General features: G+C 34.7%; 1 long non-coding RNA gene across 1 annotated transcript in view; it reads left to right on the plus strand.

The window, feature by feature from the left end:
* LOC104007007 (uncharacterized) overlaps positions 1-18,658 on the plus strand; it is a 186,008-nt gene extending 167,350 nt beyond the window's left edge. Inside the window, exons 5-7 of the long non-coding RNA XR_001718772.3 lie at positions 714-844; positions 17,630-17,787; positions 18,216-18,658. This is a non-coding gene — a long non-coding RNA (uncharacterized LOC104007007). The remainder of the gene's footprint in view (positions 1-713; positions 845-17,629; positions 17,788-18,215) is intronic.
* The last annotated feature ends 6,169 nt before the right edge of the window (positions 18,659-24,827 follow it).

Here is a 24,827-nt window from a genome sequence, read left to right on the forward strand (position 1 = left end):
GTTTGTGAGACTTGTGAGACTTTCTTTGACCAAAAGAACATTAACAAATGTTAAACAAGCAGTGACTTGAAAAGAACTTGCACATGGAGCTTTTTCTCTTGTGGTTCTTGGAACTCTTTCACATCCATGTGGACAAGCCTGGACTCATGTGCTGAAAGATGAGAGACCACATGGAGAGAGACCCCACAGATCCCAGCCATTCCAGACAAGGCTATGATAAGCCTCCCAGCCCCAGCCAATCCATCAGCTCACTGCATATGCCTGAACAAGCCTAGCTGAGATCAACCAAGCCTGGCCGAGACTTGATGAATTACACAGCTGAGTCCAGCTCAAATAGCAAACCATAAAATTATGAGCTAAATAAATAGTTGTTTCTGGCCACTATGTATTGGGTTGTTTTCTTATGCACCAAGAGCTAACTGATAAGCCTACTAATCTATTTTACAACTTACCATTTCATTATAATTCCTCAAGAAAAAAATATAAATCATGCCAGCTCATTTGTTGAGGTGTCTTGCTAAAAGAAGTATAAACTTCTGGAAAAAAAATCTTTCAAGGTTTGTGTGATGGACTAAATTGTGTCCCCTCAAAATTCATACGTTGTAGCCCTAACCATTCATGTGACTGAAACTGGAGATTAAGGAGGTAATTAAGGTTAAATGAGGTCATAAAGGTGGGATGCTAATCCAAATTTACCTGTGTTCTTACATCAGGGATGCGTGTGCACAAAGAAAAGGCCATGTGAGGACATAGCAAGAGGGAAGCTGTCTGCAAGCCAAGGAAAAAGGCCTCAGGAGAACAAATCTGCCAATACATTGATCTTGGACTTCCAGCATTCAGAAATGTGAGAAAATAAATATCTGCTGTTTAAGCCACCAGTATATTATATTTGTTATGGTAGCCTTGGCAAAGTAAGATAGTTTGTGTTACTGCCTTCTTTTTGCAGATAAAGCAATTATATCTCGTAGGTATTATGTAACCATATTAGTCCCATAGACAGTGGTTTTTGGATAAACATAGAAATTGACCCTTCTGTTGTTAAAGCTTCAGACTTGTATTTGCTTTATCTGAGTTCCTTCCTCAGGAAAGGATATTCAGTTCTCTCAAAAAAGTATTGAAGAACTGAAATTCACTAGATCACCATACCAGATAACTCCTTGCCCCTCCCTAGTTCCTGATTTCTTAAACATTGTTACATTTCTTCCCTGCTGTATAAAACCCTAGTTTTAATCAGTCAGAGAGATGAATTTGAGACTGAACTCCCATCTCCTTGCTGCAGCACCCGATTAAAGCCTTCTCCCTTGGCAATATTTGTCTTCTCAGTGATTGGCTTTCTGTGCAGCAAGCAGCAGGACCTAGACCAAACCCCTGGTATTGTGGTAACAAACAACACACATGCACACACATATACATGCAAATGACTGATAAAAGAGATAAAAGAAAGGAAAAGGAAAGCAGAAGGAGGAAGATCATCCATGAATCCATTGAGAATAGACACTGATGATCTATTTGGTTTCTTTCTTTACCTAATTCTTTATCATTATAGCTTTTGTATATAATGCTAGCTTTCTACCACATCATGTTAGGTTATTTACCCATTATGTGATCTTTCTTTTAAATGTTTCTATTTCTTTTCATTAAATGAAATAATTGTTAAAGGGATGACTTCAATTAACTTCTAGGCCTTCTATATAGTGTTGCAAAGGCCCATATTCTACATCTAGGTTAAATTTTCCTGTCTTTTGTTATTTAATTATCTAGCATAGGAGCAACAAATAGGGATCTGAAAGTGACTATCTGTGTTGGGTTATCCTTGGAAAAATAACATGACAAACAAAGGTAGATTAGCCCACTGGTAACAAAATTCAAATGAGACAACTATCCTGTTCCCCAAATCAAATATTTCTCAAAAGCAATCAATGATTAATTAAAAGTAGTGAAAACACATTTAATAATCTTTACTAATGAGTTTGAACAAACACTTGGATTGATTAAAAACTAAATAATGAGCATGCTAAAACTCTTGCATTCATCAATAACTAAACTGTTTTTAAAGTTAAGTGCCAAATTTGTTTATTTTTAATGTTGCATCATTAAGTAAAATTTGTGTTTAAAGATTTTATACAACTAGATGTTTTTATTTTTAACTTAGACATAGCTATTTTCCTAACAGTTCTTTTTAACAAGTCCATCAAGATTTAAATAGCAAAATTCTATTAAAAACTGGGATGTTCACATGTAAACCCAGCACACCTTTATAGGTACATTAGTTTTAAGGCTCAAAATACTCATATGGAATAATTAAGTATTGTATTTTCAATATTAGCATTTAGTTTAAATATGCTGTGCATAATGTTTTACTGTATGGCCCATCCTGTCATCGTTTTTATATTCTTCAATTTTTTTAATGGTACACAGATGTTTTGCCTGCCCTATTTATGCTATGCCAAGGTGAGTATTTTTGAAATGCCTTATATTTAGAATACCACTATAGGAGAATATGATTTATCAACTGTTTTGCAACATGTATGAAGTACTTGACTTATTTTTAAGGATTTTGAGCAATGAAAACTTTTATTTTTAAAAAAGTTATAGAATGATACATAAAACTTAACATTTTGATCATCCAATAAAATCTGCTTTCAAGAACATTATTGATGATATTGCGGCAGTGTCTTGAATTGTTTTCAGGAGACCATGGCTCATTTTCAGATCTACTATTTGCAGCACTTCTTAAAAAATTCAGATGGGGATCTTTGATTTTACTAATCTTCTGGATAATAACTGACAGATGTATAGGTCTGGAGCATTTGAGTCCTCTTCCAAATTTGAGAAAGAACTTTGAACATGTTATATTTGAATTATCGTGGAAGACAAGAAAGGAAAGCCTTAGATAACCAATTAGATATGAAGTGGTAAAATGAGTTTCACCACGCTTAGAAATATTTAGTGACAGCTGAGGCGGGTGGATCACCTGAGGTCAGAGGTTTGAGACCAGCCTGGCCAACATGGTGAAACCCCATCTCCACTAAAAACACCAAAAATTAGCTTGTGGTATTGGTGGGCACCTGTATTCCCAGCTACTCAGGAGGCTTAGACAGGAGAATTGCTTGAACCCGGGAGGCAGAGGTTGCAGTGAGCCAAGATTGCGCTATTGCACTCCAGCCTAGGCAAAAGAGCAAAACTCCGTCTCAAAAAAAAAAAAAAAAAAAAAGAAAAGAAAGGAAAGAAAGAAAGAAAGAAAGAAAGAAACATTTAGTGACAATAGGAGACAATTGAGTAGAATGGAAAGACTAAAAATAGTACAAATTTGGGGAAAAAATTCAGGGTTTGTTCATAGGCCCAGCTCCTATGTGTGTGACTTTATGAAAAAAATATTGGTGAGTTTTAAGTTCTTCAATCATAAAATGGGGATAAAACAATTCTTCTTTTACAGGTATAAAATAGCTAATGCCTGCAACTTAATAAGCAATTGCAAACTTTCATACCATCTTGGTAATATAGAGATTAAATTTTCATGTTGAAAAATTTAAGAATCACAAGAAGTGACAAAAGCAGTACAGAGAGTCCCTGGACCCTACACCCACATTTTTACAATGATAATGTTGTACTTACCCAGAGTTCATTTCAAAACCAGGACATCAACATTGGTACAAAATGATTAACTAAATTACAGATTTTTTCAGAATTCATAGGTTGTTACATACACTTTGTGTGTGTGTGTGTGTGTGTGTGAGAGAGAGAGAGAGAGAGAGAGTATGTGTGTGGTCCAGGAATGTAGTACTATGAAATTTTATTGTATGGGTAAATTCATGTAATCACCACTGTCAGACTGCTTGATCACTACAAAGAAACTCCCATTTGCTACCTTTTTGTGTCACATCCTTATCCCAATCCTAACTCTTGGCAACTTCTATCTGATCATTTTCCATCATTGTATTTCCGTCATTTGAAGAATATGATATAAGTGGAGTCATGCAACACTATGCAATTTTTGAGATTTTTTTCACTGAGCATAATGTCCTTGAGTTGATCCAAGTTTTTATCTCAATAATTTATTTGTTTCTTATATTGCGGAGTAGTTTTCCATTGTATGACTGTACCATGCCTCTTTAAATCCATCCATATCCACTCACTGAAGGACACATGGGTGGTTTCTAGTTTGGGATTTGCAAAGAAAGCTGCTGAGTACATTGTATAAAGATTTTCCTATCTACAAGATTTTATCTTTCTAGGATAAACACTCAGGAGTGTGATTACTGGGCTGTATTATTAGTATGTCATATGGTTTGGCTGTGTCCCCACCCAAATCCCATCTTGAATTGTAACTCTCACAATTCCCATATGTTGTGGGAGGAACCCAGTGGGAGGTGATTGAATCATGGGGGCGGGTCTATCCTGCACTGTTCTCGTGATAGTGAATGAGTCTCACGAGATCTGATGGTTTTAAAAATGAGAGTTTCCCTGCACAAGCTCTCTCTTTGCCTGCTGCCATTCATGTAAGAGTTGACTTACTCCTCCTTGCCTTCCACCATGATTGTGTGGCCTCCCAGCCATGTGGAAGTGTAAATCCCATTAAACGTTTTTCTTTTATAAATTGCCCAGTCTCAGGTATGTCCTTATCAGCAGCACGAAAACAGACTAATACAGCTTGTTTAACCTTTTATGAAACTGGTTGTTTAACATTTGAACTTGCAAAAATTAACAAGTTGTTTAACATGTTTAACATTTAAACAAACAGACTGTTATGAAACTGTCAGTGGGACTGTCCATTTTACATTGCTGGCAGAAATGTTTGAGTGATCCAGTTGTAGATTGGTAGTGTATTAGTCAGTTCTTATACTGCTATAAGGTAGTAACTGAGACTGAGTAATTTATAAAGAAAAGGGGATTAACTGGGTCACAGGTCTGCAGGCTGTACAGGAAGCATGGCTGGGAGGTCTCAAAAAACTTACAATCATGGCAGAAGGTGAAGGGGAAGCAGGCACGTCTTACATGGATGGAGCAGGAAGAAGAGAGAGGGAAGGAAAGTGCTACACACTTTTACATGACCAGATCTCACAGTAACTCACTCTCTCCAAGACAACACCAAGGGGGGTAGTGTTAAACCATGAGAAACCACTGCCATGATCTAATCACCTTCCACCAGACCCCACATCCAACATTGGGGATTACAGTTTGACATGAGATTTGGGTGGGGACATAGATCTAAACCATATCAGGTAGTATTTTAAGTAATGCAAAATATAAAATTATTTTTTATCTCAGACTTTTTGGACAAAGACAACTTGCTCATAAAATACATTATAGAAAAATTGCATATCTGAATGATAATACTAAGAATTGAGAAAATACTTGATTCACTCTTATGAAAAAGTTTGTTTCCTTAATGAGTGGATGGCTAAATTGATACAGAATTCAGCTGCTCAGAAATTTACACATTAGTTTCTATATTAAGCAGACCACATTCTTATTTTTGTTTAAAATAGACAAGAGACTTTATTGTATAAAATCCCCCCTATACAAACCAAGATTCATAGGCTCTTCAGAGACTCCTGCAGTATGTTCGTTCATTAACAATATAAGGACAGGAGGACTCTATCTGATGAGAAAGCATTAGCAAGATTTGATTTGGAATGTAATACAATCCCAGCAGCTGAATAAGGGTTACTTTAAAATAGTTCCTATTAAAGAAACTATGTGTTCTTTAGAACCAAGATAACATCTTGTGTTATCTTTACAGTGAAAAAATGACAATTCCCAGGGACATCTTTATTGCAGCAGTAGGCTGCTACATTCATTCTTCAAGAAAGCCATTTTAACATATGCAACTAACTTATTCCAAAATCAACAGCAAAATAAGTTAACGTAATTGTTATTTTTTCAACTTCATAAATTACAAAACCATAGGCAAAAAAAAGAATTGAACAAGGGTAAGATAACCAATCAAATAATGTTAACCTAGTCAGAGTTGTTCTCCACATTTTAGTGTCATTTATGATAGTCAACAGAATCAACTATTGTAATTATTAACTTCTTTGGTGTACTTAAAATCCTTTAGGCAATGGAGATCATCCTTTTATGGAAATCATTTATTTTAAAACTTCCTCTTTATAGTTCCATGTATTTTTTCCAAATTTACTTTGTTTTGTCAGCTAAAATCCAAATGAACAGAAATAGAAGTACTTTTCATCAAAATAAACAATTATATATATCTGGGAAACCTTTCTCCTATAAAGTTAGAATAAAGACTCTTGAGAGTCATTGTAAAATGTAGTACATTTTTAGCCAATAAGGAGATTAAAAAAGAGGAAAATAGTACTGCTCTCACTGATCCTAGAGGGTAGGCATGGGTGGAAATGAGTCAGAGACACTGAGGTGCAGTCAGTAATTGTTTGCTCTCCACTCTACTGATGTTGTGAACTAATTCATTATTTTTTTATACTGAACTTACATGTTTCCTTTGTAGTCATGCTGTGCCTATAATTTATTAGTTCTTTCCCTTTAAATTTTATTTGTACCCTGGGAAAATTGGAAGTAGAAAGTCTGAACAAAAAGTACCAATCTTCTTTGACGTGTTCTTAATAGCAATAATCACCACAACAACCTCAAACAAGGAAGGTTTTTTCCCCCATAAAGGCAAAGATACCAACAATATGTTTTCATTTATATTGTGCACCTTCAAGGTAATCAACAGAAATAAAACAAATGCATTCATTTTCCTGGTTATATTTCCCAAGGCAAGTTTATTATTACATCTCAATAGCTATAAATTATCCATGTAAAACCAAATATAGATATTATTATGCACCAGGGTGCCTTTATATGAGTATTATAAGTGATTTGATTATAGGATCTTACACCTAAATATTTCTGAAGCAACCATAGTAAAAGAGTTCCTTTCAATACCATGATACTCAACAGAAATTAGACAGTTAAAGGAACATTGTAAAATATGGATTTTGGTGCAAGCTGTTTATCAGGCACACTTTGAGGACGATGAAAGCCCCAGTTAAGTGTATTTGTCTGCATACTGTAAAACACTTAAGATCAAATTCAGGATTGGGTGAGCTATCCACAATTACTGGCGTCAGCAGTTTAAATATAGTTCTTGCTGAGAACACCTTCATGATAACTGTTCCAAACCCATGCATTTTGCCAGGTAGAGGCAATAATTGGTAACTGTCAATGCTACCTACAAACACCATGTTCCTCCAAAAATAACCCGGAATGATTAGCTCTCAGCAATTGGCTGCACTTTTGCTGACTTCTTGTGAGTGGTTTTTCACACACAGTCATAGATAAACCCACTGTAACCTAACACAGCTGATGACTCATTTCATGGCTTTCTGCTTGTCTCTTTCAAAGCTGTATGTTGTTTCTGTTTTAGAAAGAACAAGCATCTATTTTTAAAGGAAGGGTGGGTTTGCTTTATTATTATTCAGAAAAGGACCAATCTGGCATCCTATCCTCTTATCCTGTGACATGCAGAACATTCCTGGGTTTTGTTCCATAAATATAGAAAAGTTTTATTTAAAGGAACAATGTCAAAATGACCTTCAAGCCTATCTATAGACTTTTGTGTGCTGCTAGAGTAAATGCAGAATTCAAATTGAGTTTCCCTGCAAAATGCATTTTGGAAGGAGACATTTCTAGAGATTACAGATGGTTCAAAAGCAATTTAATGCTGGGTACACTTGGGGTGCTATCTGATTCATGAATAATGAGGACACTCACTTGTTCACTGGATATATGGTATTCAAACAGAACTCAATGAATATTTCTTATGAAGTAGGTGTCAGCTGGAGTAGTTATGTATGGGGGATTTGCCATAAAAAGGTTCAAAGTTTGAGTTAATGTAAAATAAGGTTAATTTTCATTTATTTTAAAAAAAGATATATTATTTTGCTCAAGAATGTGGTAAGAAATGAACACTTGCCAATGTCAAAAAGTGAGTATTCATAAAATATGTTAAGTAAAATATTAGTCTTTACTGTAGTCCTGTAGAAATAATTTTTTTCTGCTCCATATTTTACCAAAACAACACAAGTTTTCATTTTTTAATTCAATGGCCACATATACAATTGCCCACAAATAGAAAAGTTGAACAAGATTATGTCAGTTAATCATCAGGCAAGTTAGTGACCAAACCATTCCCGCCCTTTGCTCTCAAGCCTATAATCTAAATCAGAGGTTTTCCTGACTGCATGTTAATGTCATAAAACCAGTTGTAGTCTTCTTACTCCACACACGTGTGTGCACAAATCTGAATGCATTCATTTTTGTTGTTTTTGTGTCCTGTTTGATCCACATTGAAGACATGTCCTTTTGTTTTGGTGTCTGTTTAATTTGTTGGTTTTATATTTGATTGTGTCTTTAATATGCCTGTAAAGTAAATGGTTATTTGCAAATAATAAATAACCATATTATAAATATTTTATATTGTGTCTCTTGCTGCTATTATTAAGTACTTATTCCTTAATGTAAAAACTTCAAAGGAAATCTGGACCACTGAAGTTACAGGCATAGGTCCAGTTTCCATCAAAATAGAATGCCTCTAACATATATTCTACCAATCTGATTTCTTACCTATTATAATTTTATAGTACAAATAAATCCTTCCCTTCAAAAATATTACTTTTTCAATGAGGACTTACCACTTGCAATTTTACTTAAATTGCAATTCTTCTGCCAGTTCCCTTCATTCTCTTTATGTTGCTTTATTTTTGTAGCACTTATTTCTTTCATAAATATTATGTAATTTGCATATAATTATGTTTATGATCTATCTCCTCTAATTAGAATATAAGTTTCATGAAGGCAGTGTCTTTTGTCTGCTAACAGAATAGTTTCTGAAAAACAGAAGGTGATTTTAAATACTTGCTGAATGAATGAAAGAGTACTCACTAGGGTTCTGAGATGAAATATTTTATCTATAAGTCTTGCCATAGAAGTTTATATGACATCTATCTTTTGCCCTTTTATTAAAAAAAGAAAATCTTAAATAAGATTTCTTTTTAGAGATACTGGATCTTTTTGGAATTTTATGAAATACTATTACAGATTTATAAAACTATAGTGTTTTTGTTTAGATATTAAGAATAGTTTTCTGGCCAGAAGACTCATTTTTTAGATACTACTTGTAAAGCATATGTAATACAAATTTGTTGTATTTTTAAAACATAGATTTCCTCTTAGACACTTTGAAAACCTTAAAGACTTCATAGATTCCACATCAATCTTGCCAATACTGTGAATCTCTGGTAAATAACTGTGACACACAATATAAAATGTTTATAATCTGGTCATTTATTATTTGCAAGTAACCAATTACTTAATAGGAATATTAAAGAAACAATCAAATATAAAACCAACAAATTAAACAAATAGACATAGAAACAAAAGAAAATATCTTCAATGTGGATCAAACAGGACACAAAAACAAATTGCTAAATTTTACTATATATATATGTATATATATATATACATATATATATATATATATATATAGTAGTTTTTGAGACGGAGTCTTGCTCTGTCCCTCAGGCTGGATTGCAGTGGCGCAATCTCGGCTCAGTGCAAGATTGCAGTGAGCTTGCAGTGAGCCGAGATCGTGCCACTGCACTCCGCCTCCCAGGTTTCACGCCATTCTCCTGCCTCAGCCTCCTGAGTAGCTGGGACTACAGACGCCCGCCACCACGCCTGGCTAATTCTTTGTATTTTCAGTAGAGATGGGGTTTCACCTTGTTAGGCAGGATGGTCTTGATCTCCTGACCTCGTGATCCGCCTGCCTCAGCCTCCCAAAGTGCTGGGATTACAGGCGTGAGCCACCGCGCCCAGCCAAGATGATATTATACATTAATATAAATTCCAAAATAACTTTTCCCTTAAAGAAAAATAAATTTTATATTAAAAAGGACGTGATTGCTGAGTAGATCCATTATATAAGAGGCAGAAGAAGGATTTGGAGCCAGATAAATAAAAAACACAAAGCTATAATTTGTGTAACATGAAAACTAGCCTAATATGGCATGAAGAATTCCAATCAGTGGTAGCTTAGGCCCAGGGACACAGAGAGAAACAAGGAGCTATGAGGAATCTTTTTGGGGTGATGTAAAAGTTCTATTACCTTATTTTTTAGTGCTATTTTTGTGAGTTCCTATACCTGTCAAAATTCAAAAAGTTATACACTGTAAATAGATGTAATTATTGTACATAAATTATTCCTAAGCAACTTGATGAGCAAAACCAAAAGTATCTAAAGATTTGTTAGACAAATAAAAGTTATAAGAACTAATCCCTAAGGAGCCATACTAAAGGGCATACTAAAAAATATTGAAGCATAAAGAAAATTATCTCTGTTGGAAAATCAGAGGAATAAAGAGCAAATCTAAATAAATATTGACTGTATAAGCAATGATTATGTCTTGTTTCTTTTAAAGTATATACCAAATTAAATATAGGAGTTCAAAGGCATACGATTTGTGAGAAAGTGACTTGATTTAAATTGTTCTAAGTTGCTTACATTGCTCAGGAATAAGCCAAAAGTACACATGAATAGTATACATAGGTCATTTTAAAATGTATGTTGTAATCTCTTGGCTAAGCACTAACACTATAATGAAAGAGTAAAAAATTCCTAAAATAATAGAGGAGGAAATATAGTTAAATACATAAACATACAAACACATATGCACACATGACTGTCCCAAAGAATAAATTAAATACACACACATGCACACATAATTGTCCTAAAGATAAAGGAACGAGGGGGGAAAAAAAACAGAGCAGGGGGACAAATAAAGAGAAAATAGCAAGATGGTAGATTTAAACCCAAACGTGTACATAATTACGTTCATTTTAACCCAGCTATTGTGCAAATTAAAAGACAATGGCTATTAGAGTGTGTGCACAAGTATACACTCACACAAACACAAATACGCTGACATATATATAAAAAGAAACATGATAATGATAAAATATTAATTTCACCAAGAACATGTAAACATCCCAAGGTCTATAAGCCTATAACATATTCTCCAATAGAAATAAAACAAATATTTACAAAACTGAAGGGCAAATATACGGTGATAGTGAGAGATTTTAATAAACTTCTCCCTGTGACTGATAGACAAAAAAATCAACAAAAATATAGAAAATTTCATATAATTAGCAAATTTGACTTACTTGATAAATGTGAAACATTGTAAATATACACAAAGCAAGTTGCTCAATAGTTTCAATTGCACATGTAACTTTTTAAAAAATTGACTGTATCCTTCACCACAAAGCAAGCCTCAATTAATTATAAAAAGTAAAATTATTACAATATGTTTTATGAGTACAATAACTCAAACTGTAAATCAAAAAAGATAACTAAAAAAATCATAATTTGGAAATTAAGAAATGTACTTCTACATAAGCCATAGATCAAAATGAAATCAAAATGGGAATAATAATAGTTTAGATTAATCATGATAAATTATTACACATCAGAAGTTATGAGATATAGAGAAGCTATACTTACAGGAAAATTTATGGCTTTAATGCTTATTTAAGAAAACAAGAAAAGCTAACTCAATGACTTAACTTCTTAAATTAGAAAAACATCGCAAAATTAAATGCCAAAATATACAAGAAGGGAAAGATAAAATTAAGCGTATAAATTAATAGAAAATTAATAGTAAATAGTAAATAGTAAATAGAAAATGGTTGTAAAATAGAGTCAATAGAGTAAAAATGTGGTTCTTTAATGATTTTGTCTGATGAAAGTGATCAAGAAATGAGAGAAGGTACAAAAAATCAGTGTCAGTAATACAAAAAGAGGATGTTACCACAGATCTTGAAGATACTAAATATTCTAAAATGTTAATACATACAGGATGTTCACATAAAATTGAAAGATTCAAAATTTTAAAGCTGTCAAATATCCCCAAATTTAAATGAGCTAAATGCAATTCCACTCAAAATTTCATTTTTTTAAGAATTTCACAATGTTATTAAGAAACTATAAATAATCAAGAAGAATCAACTCATTCTTGAAGGAGAAGATCATGGTGGAAAATGTTGCTTTCCTGGATATGAAAGCTCATCATAAAGCTATATTAAATAAAATAGCATGGCATTGACTCAGGATATATAGGATATATATAAAAAGACCAATGGACCAGGATAGATCAGAAATAGACTTGAGAATATTCTGATTAGTTTATTTACTAAACATATGGCAATGTATTGAAGTGGCATAAGGATAAAGATAAAGGATAATATTTTCAATAAATAATATTGTATCAATTGTTTAACCGTGGAAGAAAATAACGTAAATTTACTTTTTCTTATCACATAAACAAAAACTTTTCTAAATGGATTTTTATATAAATATAAAAGAGAAAACGACACATCTTTTAGACAGTAATATAAGAAAAAATCATTATACTCAAGGTAAAAATTTATTAAACATAGTATGACTATGCAATTCAACGTTCTATCTGGAACAAGTTTTGACAGAGAAAGGGAGGAGCTATTAACAAATATGCTGAGGCATGAACCAAGAATGTGTCATGCAAACAGGATAAGTGCATTGCCACATAAACAGGACAAAGAAAGAATTAGTAATAAAGAAAAAATTAAAACATTGATTTCTATTTTAACTAATAATACATAAATTAAGAATCTCAAAATGCAAGACAAGGTACATAATGGGAAAATATATTCATATCCTGCTTTTACAATAAATTTCAACTAAGACAAAATTATCCAAGCAAATATAAAAATGTCAAGGGAGTTGAACAGAAACATTGTTGGTGGGGATATTAATGGTCAATAAACAAGTTAAAAGCTCTACTTTATTAGTGGAGCAAGACGGCAGAATAGAAGGCTCCACCAGTCGTTCCCCACAACAACCCCCTGGGCAAGGACAACAATGTAACAACTATCTACACAAACATACACACATGCGCACACACACACACACACACACACAAAGCACCTTCATAAAAACCAAAATCAGGTGAGCACTCAATCAGGTGAGCTGGTTTTAACTTCATATCGCTGAAAGAAGCACTGAAGAGGCAGAAAAGACAGTCTTGAATTATGATCATCCCCCCATTCCCCATCCCCTGTCAGCCACAGTATGGTGCAAGGGGCGCGTTTCTGTGCACTAGGGAGAGACAGAGCACAGCAATCAGTGCTGTCCTGTTAGAGCAGAAAGGAAACCCAGAGCAAACTCAGCTGACACTCACCCACAGAGGTAGCATTTTAACCAGCCCTAGCCAGAGGGGCGTCTTCGATCCCAGTAGTCTGAACTCCAGTTTCCACAAGCCTCGCCACTGCAGGCTAAAGTGCTCTGGGGTTCTAAATAATCTTGAAAGGCAGCCTAAGCCACACAGACTGCAATTCCTAGGTGAGTCCTAGTGCTGAACTGGGCTCAGAGCCAGGGGACTGGGTGAGAAGGGCCAACTACCTACTGAGACATCAGTTAAGCCAGCTAAGGGAGTGCTGGCTTGACCCCTCCCCTAACCCCAGGTTGCATAGCTCCTGGCTCCAAAAGGGACCCCTTTGTTTAACTTGAGGGGAGGAGAGGGAAGAGTGGGAAGGACTCTGTCTTGCATCGTGGATACCAGCTCAGCCACAGCAGGATATAACACAAGTCAAAGTCATGAGGCCCCCATTCCAGTCCCTAGCTCCCAATGAACATTTCTAGACACACCCTGAGCCAGAAGGGAGCCCACTGCCTTCAAGGGAAGGATGCAGTTCTGGCAGGGTTCAGCATCTGCTAACTGAAGAGCCCAGCAGTGACACCCAGGTACTACACTGAGGGCCTTGTTTGAGACTCTGAGACTTGCTGGTTTCAAGTGAGACTCAGCACATTCCCAGCTATGAAAGCTATGGGGCAAGACTTCTTCTGCTTATGAAAAGCAAAGGGAAAAGTAAAGGGGACTTTGCCTTTCTGCTTAGGTACTAGCTCAGCCACAGAGAGGTAGAGTACCAAGTAGGCCCCTGGAGTCCCTGCCTCTAGGACTTGGCTCTTGGACAGCATTTCTGGACCTGCCTTGGGCCAGAGCAGAGCTCACAGCCCTGAAGGGTGAATCCCAAGCCAGGCAGCATTCACTCCAAGCCAACTGAAAAGCCCTTGGGCCTTAAGGGAACATGGGCAGTAGTCTGGCAGTTGTCCCCATGGGCCTGTGGTGGTGGAGGCCACAAGGTGAGGCTCCTCTGTCTTTGGAAAGGGAAGGGAAGAGTGGGAAAAACTCAAAACAAAATGCTTTTAACTTGCTCATATGTCATTACTATTTTCTATCAATATTTCAAGTAAATAGGACTCTGGGATCTATGTATTTATAGAGTGTTGATTTTAACCACTAATTAAATATGTTTATTAAAACCTACTTGAATATTAACCTAGGCACTATTATTTTGAATGGGGATTCAAATGGCATTATTTTATAGCAACTCATTAAATATTTTATTATTATATAAATTTTTAAATACTTATTAAAAACAGCATTAAGGCCTGAGATGATAAAAGCTATTTAACAATTTGATATGATTCTACAATAAATATTGAAAGCCTTGTTGATTAGAGAGTAGTACATGAACAAAAAAGTAATGAACTACCTATGCATGACTAGTAATTTATTATACTTTGACCTACCTAGTCATCTCACATTTGTTTGTTAATAGTTATTGAATCCAGGATAAGATTATAATTGGCTTAGGACAAACCTGAGACATGTGTCCTTTGTAAAGATTTTTGGCTCCCAAGAAAAAAAGTCCCAGGCAAGTCAAATCAGCAAATTATATTTCTACAGTTTTAGAAAAATGGGGATATTTCCGAAAGAACTGAGAGTTTTTAAATAAGTCAAAGTCATTCTGGCCATAATTATATGACATCTCAAGGTCATCAAATATGACCTATAATGGAGATAATCAACTTATTTAGAATCTATGACATAGGTCCCCATGTGCAAATTCAGTGATTAAAAAACTTGCCATGTATCTACACTCATGTAAGCTAAATGGCAGACTTCACATGGAAAGGTTAAAATGTAAGATTGATGCTACACAGTAACTGATCTTGAGGCACCTTAGGGACATGTGACGTGGAGAAGAAATTCAAGAATAGATAGGAAACTGTCAGTAGCATTAGTGCTGAGTTGAATCTCTAGGTCCAGGGTTCAGGCTGCCTTATTTCTTTAAGTTATCCTTTCTCATTAGGTGATTGAGTTTGATGTTTCATATTCTAAACCAGAAAATATCTGCATATCTAGAAAGTAGTCTATGCTTATCAATAGTTTTAGAATAGCTTTGGATATTTTGTCCAAATTTCTTTTCTTTTCTTTCCTTTCTTAGAGACAGAGTCTCATTCTGTTGCCCAGGTTGAAGTGCAGTCGCATAATAATACTTCACTGCAGCCTTGAACTCCTGGACTCAAGTGATCCTCCCACCTCAATCTCCTGAGTAGCTAGGAATACAATTGGCATAAGTGCCACCATGCTTGGTTATTTTTATTTATATATTTTTTATTTATGTAGAGATAGGCTCTCACTATGTTGCCCAGACTGGTCTGGAACTCCTGGCCTCAATCAATCCTCCTACCTCGGCTTCCCAAAGTGCTAGGATTACACATATGAGCCACCTCGCTCAGTCCAAATTTCTTCAGTTTCAAGGATGTACAAGGATAATCCTCCAATACATTAGTCTCTTTTATTTTAAAAAGTAGTATTTAGAGTATATTTATTTAATGTAGAATCAAAGGGAGAGTATAGAAACATAACTTGGATGTCTATGAACAAAGATGATTCTTTTTAGGGACAAAATTGTATGGTGTATAATGAGTTGAATTTTGCATGGAAGTTTTATGCACTAACTCACATATTGGGATTATGGTAACTATACACACACTTAGTCAAGCCAATATTAGTCTTTTAAAAGGCATTTTAAGGACATTGAATTATCTCATTTTTTTAAAAAAGTATTTTATTATAGCAAGAACACAACATGAGATATGCTCTCTTAATAAACTTTTAAGTGTACAAAGCAACACTGTTAACTACAGGGGCAGTGTTATACAGCATATCTCTAGAACTTACTCATCTCTCATTACTGTAACTTTGCCTGTTGATTAGCAGCTCCAAATCCTTCCTGCTTCTGCCCCTGGCAGTCACCATTCGGCTCTTTGATTGTATACTTTGGCTATTTTAGGTATGTGAAAATTAAGGACAGATCCTATGCTGACCTGATAAATGAAGATAGCTCTTTTGAGCTCAATGTACATTGAGTGTAACAAGAGGGAGGGAGGGAGGAAACCACTGCCCATTTGGGATTCCTTCAAATTCACATCTCTCCAAAATGGTAAATTCTGTCTTTATTTAAATGACCAAACTTTCTGATTGTCAGCTCTGTATTTTCATTTTGTAATATTACTGTGGCAGAGGCATTAAAAATATGGAAATGTTCTCCATTGAGTAGAATTAGTTACCAAAAATGATGACTAATAATTATCAGCCTCCCAAAAGACATGAACAGATACTTCTCAAAAGAAGACATTTATGCAACCAACAAACATATCAAAAAAAACTCAACATCACTGATCATTAGAGAAATGCAAGTCAAAACCACAATGAGATACCATCTCACACCAGTCACAATGGCATTTGTTACAAAGTTGAGAAACAAGAGATGATGGCAAGGCTGCAGAGAAATAGGAATGTTTTTACACTGTTGGTGGGAATGTAAATTAGTTCAACCCTTTTGGGAGACAGTGTGGTGATTCTTCAAATACCTAGAACTAGAAATACCATTCGATCCAGCAATTCCATTACTGGATATATACCCAAAGGAACATAAATCATTCTATTATGAGGATACATGCACATGTGTGCTCATTGCAGCACTATTCACAATAGAAAAGACATGGAATCAACCCAAATGCCCATCAATGACAGATTGGGTAAAGAAAATGTGATACATATACTCCATGAAATACTATGCAACCATAAAAAGGAACGAGACCATGTCCTTTGCAGGGACATGTACGGAACTGGAAGCCATTATCCTTAGCAAACTAATGCGGGAACAGAAAATCAAACACTACATGTTCTCACTTATAAGTGGGAGCTGAACAATGAGACCACATGGACACAGGAAGGGGAACAACACACACTGGGGCTTGTCAGGGGGTGGAGAAGGAGCAAGGGAGAGCATCAGGAATAATAGCTAATGCCTGATGGTTTTACTATCTAGGTGATGGGTTGACAGGTGCAGTAAACCACCCTGGCACACGTTTATCTATGTAACAAACCTATACATCCTGCACATGTATCCTGGAGCTAAAATAAAATAAAATATTATCAGCACCCAACAAAATTATGACTGATTCCTTCTATATTCTGTGGCCTTGTCCTCAAATGAAAAGTAGGGGAAATTAACCTTTGACCTCTCTGGCCTCTTCTCTGTGCTTTTATTTCCTTCTCTAGTGATACTTCCCTATTCCTTAGGCACCCAGTGATTTTATAATCCTTTCCTTCCCCTCTTTATCTATTAACCTCTGTTCTCAAGAAAAGACCCAAATTGAATTTATACTACATTCCGAGAGACTCATTTAAACATTTTGTGTTATCTTTCCCAGGGAGACTTGTATTTTCTGACATTCAACTTAATCGAAGAATAAAGCTTTAACAGTGGCATCAGTGACATGATGGATGACGCATCATTTTGAAGTAATAATGGTTTTCCCAGTGACTCAGAAATAGCAGTATGTTCAGATTCAGTGTGCCTGTTCATGAGGTGAGCACTCCACAAGCCATGCAAAACTGTTGTATGGGAAAAGACATGGGGGAAGGCAGGAAGTAAAGGTCAAAGAATGCACACAGATTGTGACAGAAACATGTATATTAAGAGACTTGTAACACAATGGGAAACAGGTTTAATTCAATCTTGGAATGTTTCCCTTCTACATGAATATTAAGAATAGTATATCATAAATCAAACTCCAATATTTACAATTGTCAAGTCATAACTCAATCACCTCTCTCTTTCACAATATATCTCCTTTTAAAAAATAAAGTTTTGTTTTCAATTTCTTAAAATACTACTGGAATAGAATTTCCCAAAGGATTACCATTTAAAATCTAAACTTCCTGGTTGGTGTGTTCTCATGATTTTAGAGCAAGTCTAAAAAAATCTAACCTTCCCTGTTTTCACACAATTTGCAGAGCTCTGCAGAAATTGCACATCTGGCTCTTTGCCTGTGCACCTGAAGTTATCTCAGGAGAAATTATACAAATTAAAGACAGACACAGAGAAGGTCTTTTTTAATTCAAAGGAAAAGAATATATATTCAAGAAAAGCAAAAAAGGTAAGAGAAAAGGTAAGGGACTGTAGTGATATTAAGCTAGGAAACTAACAAAATGATGACAATATAAAATAAATGATGTGAAAAGAACAACAAAAACAATATAAAGTAGAAATGAAAATATATTGTGTTGGCTCAGGAAAATATTTAAATTACTTTCTTCTATTCCATAGGTGGAAGTTGGGCCTTTGGTCATTAATTCTCTCTCTCTCTCTTGCTAATTTTTGCAAATAGGGAGAACTTGGAACATTTGCCAAATGTTTTATTTTGTGCTTTATTTTGGCTACCTGTTTATTCCATAGAACTATGACTTGTCCTGGTGATTCAGGCTTACTCCTTAATTTCTGAACTGATTGCCAGAGAGTCAGGGATATATACCTACATTATATATATATATATATATACACACACACACACATATATATATACACACACATACATATATATATATACACACACATACATATACATATTTGGGAGATTATATCTATATCTATATCTATGTCTATCCCTCCCATGTTATTTCCTGCTTTTCTACTACTTGTTCCACTTTCCCCAGGTCTTTTGAAACTAAAAATAAAATTATCACCTCACTGTAAGTATCATGTCTTCTGATTCAGGGGTTGCACACTGCTTCAAGGTAGTAATTGTTAATTATTCAAGACTGACTTCTTGTAAAGTAATCTTCTAGAAAGACAGCTGGACTTTTAAGACTTCATGAACTCTAAAGATATGGCAGGCCAGGATCCAAGGCCAAAGGTATAATACCTCCAAAAGCTACGGTTATGAGTCTTGGAAGTCAGCCCTTGGTTGTATCAGAGGAAATACAGTTCTCTCTAACCATGAATGCTGAAGAGGAAGAATCAAGCTGGAGGCTAGGATTATGCCATATCATACTGCTTTTGGATCTCAGCACACAGGGTGCCAGGGGAGGGTAATGTTCTTACCATGAAGCTTGTCATCAGAGGTCCAAAAGAAGAGAGCCACAAAATGTGTACTGTTCAATGTTGTGTGCACATCTAGCATGAAACATCTTTTGCATCAATGACCAATCTGAGTACTTACATCTTAACTCTAAGGTGAGCTTTCTAAGGCACACACTAAAATACATAATGCCTGGTTGTTCCTAGATACTTACTTGGTATAAAATTTAATTTTTTCTAAAAATGATCTTATATGGTAGCTTTTTTTTTTTTTTTTTTGAGACGGAGTTTCGCTCTTGTTGCCCAGGCTGGAGGGCAATGGCATGACCTCAGCTCACTGCAACCTCCATCTCCCGGGTTCAAGCAATTCTCCTGCTTCAGCCTCCAGAGTAGCTGGGATCACAGGCACCCATCACCATGCCCAGCTAATTTTTTGTATTTTTAGTAGAGACAGGGTTTCACCATGTTGGCCAGGCTGGTCTCGAACTCCTGACCTCAGGTGATCCACCTGCCTCTGCCTCCCAAAGTTCTGGGATTACAGGCGTGAGCCACCACGCCCGGTCATATGTAGCTCTTTACTGTCTTTACAGCATGATAGCTGCTTAATACATATTCAATATTCATTGAATTATAACATTCACTGAATTGCAATATTTTTTCTCATTGTTCACTCTGTTTTCCGATTTTTCACATACCCATCCACATCCCCAATGCTCACAACTAGCCGCAACATGAATACTTTAAATCAATGAAGTCCCTGAAATAAAAAATTATGAATAATCATTATTTTTGTCGTTTTTATCATTGTTTACATCCAATGAGACAGAATTCTTTATTACCAAATTCTGTTCACGTTATAGCCACTTCCTTCTCTGAAACTTCATTATCACCATTATAGCTTCTGGTATGATCAGCTAATCTCACCATTACAAAAGTCACTTACCTGATCCTCCTGAAAAGTGTCTTGAACTAAACCTAATACAAAGCATTAATTTTTTAATTTTTCTTTTATGGGAAATTATTTACATTTAATTATAACACACATATAGTAAAATGTACATATCATCAATACACACTTCCACGAAGTTTAACAAAGTGAATTAATACATATAACCACCACAGATCAAATAAAATATTTAAACTCTCAGATAGCCATACTAATGGCCTGAATGCAAATCTCTCTGCATAGTATTTCAAAAACTGTAGAGATGAACCGCAAGAACAAAATGAACACACATTCTACATCTTCAGCATAGCTAAAAGATAGAAAACACTGAGAATTTAAGAATTAATTTAAATAGAAAAAATAAACAGTTTCCAGTAGAGCTTTTCCTTGCACTCTTACCACAAGCATTTGATCAGTGTTCAGAGTAATATTTATATCCGTGTTTATATCAGTAAAAATATAAAAGAATGATAATAAATGAACCACAAGTCTAACTCAAAAAGCAAGACAAAGAAAATGATATAAGTATAAAGAAATCATAAATAAGGAAACAAGAAAAACACAAATGATTATACCAATCGATAAACCCAAATTTTAAAAAGCCAATTTAATCAAGAATAAAAGATAGAAACACACAATATAAAAGAAGAAAAGAAAGGATGGGAGAAATATAATAATATAGATTCTTTACTTTTAAATATGCTTGAACAACTAAATACAGTCAATTATTTCTTTGGAAAATGCAGTTTATCAAACTTGATTTTATGAAAGAAAGAAAACTTGCACATGCCAATTTTGGCTAAAGAAATAAATCACTGTGCAGAAACTATAGTACATCTCCTCAGTGGGGAACCACACAGATGTAGAAACCATGAGGAAGATCTTCATGAACTGAAGTAGAGTGAGTTCATAAAAAGCAAAAAGTATATCTAGTTTTCTAACTTTTAGGTAAGAATAAAGCAGAAATATAAAAATACAAACGTAACTATTATGCAAAGAGAAACATAGGAAGCATAGATTAGAAATCAGTAGATCAATGGATGGGAATGAGGTTGAAGGAATCAAGAGAGTAACTACAGAGTTTGTTTTTTTTTCAGTGTGGCTTTAAATTTTTGAACCATGTTAATGTTTTACAAAAAATAAAAATCAAATGAAAAGAAAAATTTCTATCATAGAATATGAACGGGGCTAAACAAATATGTTTATCCTTGATTCTATTAATGTCATGTATCGTGTTTATTGATTTGCATATGTTGAATCCTCCTTGCATCACTGGGATGAATTTCACTTGATCCTGATGAATGACCTTTTTAATGTATTGTTGAATTAGGTTTGCCAGTATTTTGTTGAGGATTTCTGCATCTATGTTTATCAGTAATACTGGTCTGTAATTTACTTTTTTTTCGTCTTTGACTCTGATGAAGATCTGTTTGTGTTTTTAAATATTATAATAGCATAACTTTGTCTCTTCATTCAAATACTTATGCTTTATGTTTATTTTTCTTATCTTCTTTAACTGTTTGAAATTTTTAGTACAGTTTCGAATAGAAGTGTGAATTGAAGGCATCCTTGTCTTTTCTCAGTCACAAAGGGAATTCTCTCGACATTTCACAATTAAATATACAGATGCTCGTCATCTTATGATGGGGTTATATCCTGATAAACTTATCATAAGTTGAAAATACTGTAAGTCAAAAATGCATTTGTTACACATGACCTGATAAATATCATAACTTAGCTTAGCCTATCTTCAGTGTGCCCAGAACACTTATATTAACTCACACTTGGGCAAAATCATCTAAAGAAAAGCCTATTTTATAGTAAAGTGTTAAATGTTTTATGTATTTACTGAATAATTTACTAAAAATTGAAAAATAGAATTCTTGTATGGGTGCCCAAAGTATAGTTTCCACTAAATGCATAATGCATGTGCACCATTGTATGTGCCAAAAGTCATAAATAGCAACATTGTAGGTCAGGGACCACCTGTATTGGATTTGCTATTGGTTATTTTTATACAATGTATTTTAAAGTTAAGGAAGTACTCTCATTCCTAGTTTCTTGATATTTTTAAAGTGCACATATTAAGTTTTTAATACTCTGTTTATCTATTATTAGATGTTTTGTAGAATTTGTTTATGGAATAATGACATTAATTAATTTTACTCATCAATTTAAAGTTACTTCGTTGGATACCTAATTTGGTCCTGATGTGTTTACATTTTATACATATATCTTTGTATGTTTGGTTTGATAATATTTTCAAATATTTTATTTATTCTGAGAAAATTGGGCTATAATTTTACTCATCTATGGACTTTATCTTTTATTATTTTCTGGAAGTTTTCTCTATGGTTGAAATGTTCTTTTACTTGCATGTTGCTAGAACACACATCTGTTTTCTTTGATGCAATAGTTGGTGTGGTGTTTCAATTTCTTTTATGGTTATAGGCATGACTCGTATTAGCTGGTACACACTACTGTGACTATATTGGTTTTTGATAGCCAGTGTTCTTTGTGATTATCTAAGTGCCCATGTGGCTAACCTTCTAATTGGTTGATAGCTGTGCTATATCAGTTGTTAAAATATTTTTTAATATTTCTGTGGGTTATAAGACTATAACTGCATAGGGCTGATTTAATAGCCCTTCTCTGGTCATGGCAGATTAACATTATTGGCCTCTTCAAAATCCCTTTCCTGTATCACACATTTATTTTCATTTACTCCTATTCCCCTCCTTTTAGAGGAAACATTCTAATGCATTTAATGTGTACTTATTTGGTTTTCTTTATTGCTATAACAAATTTTGAATTGTTTTATATGCATTTTTAATTTACATAAATTCTATTGTCTTACATGTCTTATTAAGTATATCTCTTACTTACTCCATTCATCACCATACCTTTAAGACCCATCATTCTTCATGTGCTTGTGGGCACGTTAACCTTGTTGCTTGTAACTGTGTTGCTTCGAGGTCCTGAACAATACTCTAGGTGTGGATTTATTGCATTTTACCTACTACAGTTCAAGCAATAGTCCCCCAGTTTGCCTGTAACATTCTACTACCACAAATAATGATGCAATAATCAAGCATCTTCCTACCTGTCCCTCGATACAGCTCTGTAAGACTTTCTTTGGGATATATACTCTAAAGAAGAACTGCAATGTCATAACAAATGGGTACAAATTTGATCACCCAATGCCAGATTGCTCCAGTGAATGCACAAGCCTGCCTTCCTACAAGGAATGCAAAAAGTTTACTATATCCCCATGATATTACTACCATGGAGTATTATTCAGCTTTCTAGTCTTTAACATTCTAAGAGATGTAAAATAATATCATATTGAGTTTGCTTTTGCTATTTTGTGCATGACAAATAGTTTTTTATATTCAAGCAACTACTGGTAAATTAAATATGATTGAATAAATACTTGAATTCTATCATCTAATAAGATTTATTATGTGAACTTAAATACAGTAAAGTCAAAAAGAACTATACCAATAACATTGTTTTAACTCTTATATGGGAGGAAATATTTTAAGTATGGTTGTTGATTCACACAGTGTACAAATAACATTTTAGTAATTTTTGATAAAAAAGTCTCTCACCTTAAGAAAGCATTAGCAAAATGTAACATTCAACTATATATTTATATATGTATATATGAATACATGTGTATATGCATAATATGTGTGTATGACCTAGTTGAGGAGTACTTTTATATACAATTCTGTTTTAGCTACAAAGAAAACAGACAGCTTGTACCCAACAAATTTATCATCAGTATGATATAAGTAGTTAAGAAGAATAAATTTTTGGACGAACTTTAAATGTATACAGAGAAACTGGGTTCTTTAGTCTCCAAAAAGTGTGCCACTGCTATGCCTCATACAGTCAATTACATACCCATGCTCTGTCCCAAAGTGTCACAGAGTCTCCCACAAGAGCAATAGTAACTCAGAAATTCCAAAATCAGGCTGTAATAGTCAAGGTTCAGTTAGGAAGACTGAACCACAGTAAGTCTTATGGAACAAAGGAATGATTATAGAAATAGAGAAAAAATGGAAACCAAGGTTTAATATAGGGAGTTCAAGGATCAAAGTCACTGACCAATCCTCCTGAGGCCACACATGTTTAGCCATGAGAGTGGTGCTGTAAAGGAAAATCTGGGCAGAGTGTAAGAAAACCTAATGCCTCTCTTTCTAGCTCAGGGCCTGCAATCATTGTTGGGCGGCTGTGGCAGAAATCAGGATGAATACTGAGTGAGTTCTTGCTCTCTTGGTTCCTTCGAATGCTGTTTTATAAAAAGAGCCTGACACCTCCCTCTCTGTTATTTCCTCTCTCAACGTAGGATCTCTCACACATCAGTTCCCCTTCACTTTTCACCATGAGTGGAAGCTGCTTGAGGGCCTCACCAGAAACTCAGCAGATGCCAGCAGCATGATTCTTGTCCATTCTGCAGAACCATCAGCCAAATATACACCTTTTCTTTGTAAATTACCCAGCCTCATGTATTCCTTCATAGCAACACTAAATGGGCTAAGACAGCTGCCACATCCACTTCTTGTCAATTCGGCATTCCATACCACTCCTTGTCCAA

This window comes from Pan troglodytes, chromosome 5 (assembly GCF_028858775.2).
Source record: "Pan troglodytes isolate AG18354 chromosome 5, NHGRI_mPanTro3-v2.0_pri, whole genome shotgun sequence".
NCBI classification, from domain to species: Eukaryota; Metazoa; Chordata; class Mammalia; order Primates; family Hominidae; genus Pan; species Pan troglodytes.